Source organism: Lagopus leucura, unplaced genomic scaffold (assembly GCF_019238085.1).
Source record: "Lagopus leucura isolate 7727_CA_CO unplaced genomic scaffold, USGS_WTPT01 Super-Scaffold_760, whole genome shotgun sequence".
In the NCBI taxonomy this organism is placed as follows: domain Eukaryota; kingdom Metazoa; phylum Chordata; class Aves; order Galliformes; family Phasianidae; genus Lagopus; species Lagopus leucura.
This window is the reverse complement of record NW_024962257.1, coordinates 885,340-890,846: the sequence shown is the minus strand read 5'-3', so window position 1 is coordinate 890,846 and position 5,507 is coordinate 885,340.

Sequence of the window (5,507 nt, the reverse complement as noted above, 5' to 3'; positions counted from 1 at the left end):
CACAACCAAGACCTTGTAGCCATCAGATCTTCAGCCATGCCAGCCTTCCCATCAGTGACTATAACCATCACTCACAACCAAGACCTTTTAGCCATCAATATTTCAGCCATGCCAGCCTTCCCATCAGGGACTATAACCATCAGTTACAACCAAGACCTTTTAGCCATCAGGTCTTAAAGCATGCCAGCCTTCCCATCAGTGACCATCAGTCACAACCAAGACCTTTTAGCCATCAGATCTTCAGACATGCCAGCCTTCCCATCAGTGACTATAACCATCAGTCACAACCAACACCTTTAAGTCATCAGTACATCAGCCTCGCCAGCCCTCCCACCAGTGACAATTTCCATCAGTCACATGAACAACCATAAGCCAGCCACTCTTTAGCCATTCCAGCCATCCCATCAGTGACTTTAACCATCAGTCTGAACTGACACCTTAAATCCAGCCACGCTGTAGCCACGCCAGCCCTCCAGTCAGTGACATTTTCCATCAGTCACAACAGACACATTTAAGACATCTGTACCTCAGCTTCGCCAGCCCTCCTATCAGTGACTTTAACCATCAGTCACAACAGACACCTTTAAGCCATCACAACATCAACCACGCCAGCCCTCCCATCAGTGACTTTAACCATCAGTCACTACCAACATCTGTTAGCCATCGGTTCTTCAGCCCTGCCAGCTCTCCCATCATTGACTATAACCATCAGTCACAACCAACACCTTTCAGTCATCATTACTTCAGCCATTGCAGCCCTGTGATCATTGACTCTATCCATCAGTCCAAATTAACACCTCTTTGCCTTACGTTCTTCAGTCTTGCCCACTCTTTCATCAGTGACTATAACCATCAGTCCAAATTAACACCTTTCAGCCATCAGTACCTCAGCCATGCCAGCCCTCTCATCAGTGACAATAACCATCTATCCAGTCTAACACCTTTTAATCAGCAGTTCTTTAGCCATCCTATTGCTCCCATCTGTGACATTAACCGCCTATCAAAAGCAGCACCTTTTAGCCAGTGTAAAGTTTGGACATCCATACACTCCCATCAGTGACTTGTACTATCTATCAAAAGCAACACTGTTTAGCCATTAATACTTTAGCCATTCCAAAACTCCCATCACTGACTTTCAACATCAATCAAAACTAACACCTTCTAGCCATCAGTACTTTAGCCATCCCACTGTTTTCATTAGTGATTTTATCTATCAGTTATAACCCAGTGCTCCCTTAAGTGACTTTAACTGACCATCAAAACCAACACCTTTTAGGCAGCAGTACTTAAGCCATATCAGCCCTCCCATCAGTGACTATAACCAACAGTCCAAACCAACACCTTTTAGCCTGCAAAGGTTTAGCAGTCCCAACACTCCCATCAGTTACTTTTACTGTCACTCAAAGCCTACACTTTCTAGCCATCAGTACTTTAACCATGCCAGTTCTCCCGTCAGTGACTATAAACATAAGTCAAATCCAACACCTTTTAGGCATCAGCACTTTAGCTATCCCTGCACTCACATCAGTGATTTTACCCACCAACCAAAACCAACACCTTTTAGCCATCAACACTTTAGCTATCCCTGCACTCACGTCAGTGACTTTAGCCATCAGCCCAAACCAACACCTTTTAGCCATCAGCACGTTAGCCATCCCAGCATTCCTCACAGTGAGTTTTAGTATCATTCAGAACCAACACCTTTTCACCATTAATACTTTTGCACTCCCAATGCTCCCACCAGTGACATTAACTATCAGTCAAGAGCAAGACGTTTTAGCCATCTATACCAACAGCTCAACATTATGAAAGTACATTAACCATCAAAACTTGGACTTTATCTAAATGGCAACATTACCATGGAAACAAAACCTAATCATAAGTGGTGCTTTGGATTTCTGTGAAGAATTTTACCATGAAAGAACTTTGTTCTTAGTTTTTAAACTTGAGACTTTCTTTTTTAAAATGTACTTTTAATCCAAAAGAGTGGAAACTTTCTACAACTGCTGAACATTGTGAATTTCCATGTGAATATCTCACTGAAACTAATGCCCTGGAATTGAACATCTCAAATGCTGCTTAATTACATACTCAGGTTGATTGTGTGTTATTCATGTAATTGTTACTCCAAGTTCGACATCTGGTTCAAGAGCGACCAGGAAAACCACAGGATTATAAAATCTGCAACTGACAGTCTGTGTATTTTATTTGAAGACTTATTTAAGATTTCACAAGCTCTCCAACAACTACAGAGCTCTGCAAGATCTTCGTCCGTTTTCTATGGCATCTGACATTAGAAACTAATTTACTTCACATCTTATTTACGCTCAAGATTGAAGAACATGTTCTGGTTTTCAGCGGGCGGAACAAAATGATCAGAATATGCAGTGCTGAATGTATCTCTCAGACTGTTTATATACTCCCATATGTTTTTATTACATATGTTTTTACAGCATCACTTGTCTCACGTCTCAGTTGTTTGTTTCGTCTCTAAAGTTTCTAGTTACAGACAAATTCATACTGTGATTTTATTTTTTATTATTAAATGCTATCAAACTGTGATGCACTTATTATTCACTGGTCCTGCATCAGGAGATGAGTGGGGAACCTGTATTAAATACAGTTCATCTGAATAATCTGTCTGGTTTATACAAGCTGTGTTGTTCAGAGATGTCTGAAGTATGATCTTTGTTTTTTTAAAGATAAAAAGCACTTGCCCCACTGTAAATATATAGCATGTAAAATTTATATAGTATATAAATACAGCAAAGTTAAAGTGAATTTTTACTTGATTATTTAACTTGCAATATGTCATGTGAATTGACAGCTTACCGAGTGTGTTTGATAATCAAGAAATCAGATCTTCCTTTTGGTGGTAGTGAGAAGATGCTGTTGTTGTACTCACGGAAGATAAGTGGGGACTTCAGCTGCCTAAACAAGGATGCAGAAGTCTTTCTTGTTTGAAGTTAGAAGCTTCCAAAAACAGGCAACAGGTCGAAAGCTCACCAGTAGCTTCCTGCTCTGTGAAGCACTAAGGGAGGAGAGAGGTTATGTTTTACTAAATACTTTAAGTAAGATTTTGGTACATGGAGAACACCATAAAGCCAAACCATAAGTGTACCCTGCATAATGTTCCTATGGCAACAGTTATGTGAAGTTACATAAAGTAACGTGACAAAGAAAACACGCACCTGTCCTGTATCTGCCTTTTTCTTTCCTCTTTTGTCCTCTGGTTCTGAGGTTTGGTGTCTTGTCTCTGTCCAATGAGTAGCTCTGGGCTGGGGGATGACAGGAGTATGGCAGCAGCCTGCTGTGCTCGGCCGCTGCTGGGGCTGCAGGAGCTCCAGGAGCTGCACGGCGCGGTGGAGGCAGCGCCCCCAACAGCTCGCAGCTCCGTGCTGAGCCGCTGCGGCGCCGCTGCTGCCAGCGGGGCTCAGTGCCTGCCCGCAGAGATAGGTGCTGCTGCGCACGTGTGGCTGAGATCCACATAAAGGACGAGCAAAGCCTTCCCTTCCCTTGGAGTGGGTCTCAAAGGGCATGGAATTCTCCAGCTCCTCACGAATCAACGCGTATAGCGTACTTTACGGAATCCATTCTGCTATGGAAGGTTTTTCCTCTCCTTAGCCTGTTCAGTTAAGTTGTCCCTAAAAGAATGGCACTTAAAAGAGCAGTTATAATCCATCTGTAAAATTAAATCTTAATCTCTACGGGAGGGAGGGGAGGGAGAAAGGAAAAAAAAAAAAAAAAAAAAAAAAAAGAAAGAAAGAAAGAAAGAAAGAAAAAACACTTGTGCCATTAACTTGTATGTATTCCTGGTAAGTTTGGGGCTGTGCAATAGCAAACAGTGCTGTGGTTTGCTTTTGAGAAAGCACAGGCTTAAGCAAGATGGTTTGATACATGAGAACACCAATACTGCAGTGGATTAACACAGAACATTTGTGACAATGACTGAGTGCGTTTGTCACACACATCACTGGCCCACACCAGCCACATCGTGCATTTAACTAGAAACATTTGCCAACAAGGAAAGAAACTGACTAGTCTTAATCTGTAGCATTTGCTTTAAAACAGCCCTCACCTTTCCAGCAAGCTGGAATTAGTACACGAGTATGTAATAAACTTCAAACAGTATGCACTGCTATAATGAAGTATTATAAAAGCTGATCTGTTTATACGATTCAGTTCTGCACCCAGTGAAAGTGGTCCCAAGTGGTTTTCTGGACATCGCACTCATTTTGCTGGAGCTGTGTGCCGCTCCCACTGCACAGAGGCCTCACACAGCCAGTTCAGCACACAGCAGCGTTGGGGGCAGTGGGCAGTGCTGGGGGCTGCAGGCACAGCACCGCGGGGCATCAGGGACTGCCATGTGCATCACCTGGGCTGGCCACACTTTTACCCATCTTTCATCCAACAACTAGCACAGGACACACAGTTTCAGAGCGAGAGGCCAGTACAGGATTTGTACCTGCTATTTGCAGGTAATGAACTGATGTCACAGTCTCACTGTTTCCATCAATTTCTCTGTTCATGCTGAAGGAGGGGTGCTAGGTAGCTGCAGTATGGGCAGGGTGCCCTCTCTCCTGCCCCTGTTCCACCCGCAGAGCTCAGTAAAGCCAACTGCTGCACTACACCAGAAATCAAGACAAAGCTGCTACAACCATTACTGCAGGCCTCCAAGTCATAACATAATTTACAGCATCTCCAGGCTTTTGCTAGTAGGAGCATTTCATTGCAGAAATATTCCACATTGAGAGAGATCAATCTTAGCAGAGGAAAGGAGTTCTGCTCAACTCCCAGAAGCTCTTTCCACAACTGTGGAAGGATGGCACGCAACCCCACAGCCAGAAAAATCATCTCCTCAGCCCAGGAGTTAGCAAAACCACTTCAGTTCACACCCTCCCAAAGGTCCCCCCTGGTAGAAGAGCAGCCCAGAGGGGCTCTGCCAAGGGCAGCTGCAGAGGGATATAACTGACAGTGGTGACTATGTTGAAAAATAGTGGTTTGTAGCTGAGAATTTGCTCTATCAAAAATCGTTATTGTGCTCTTTGGATCTGTTGTAGTTTCCATGGAAATAAATAGGAGACATTACTTTCAGAGTGACATATGTATGTGGCATGACAAATAGCAAATGCTTAGAGCAATCTCCACATAGCAAAATTAAAAGAACAAAGACAAGAACAGCCCAACAATCAACCACAGAATGGCATGGGTTGGAAAGGACCCCAGGGATCACCATGTTCCAATCCCCCTGCCACAGGCAGGCAGCCACCAGATCTGGCACTACACCAGGCTGCCCAGGGCCCCATCCAGCCTGGCCTTCCTCGAACACCTCCAGGGACGGAGCGCCCCCAGCCTCTCTGGGCAGCCTGTTCCAGCACCCCACCTTCTGTGTAAAGAAATTCCCCAGTATCCAATCTAAACCTTCCCTCCTTGAGCTTAAAACCATTCCCCCTTGGCCTACCACTGTCTACCTATGTAAAAAGTTGCTTCCCCTCCTGTCTACAATC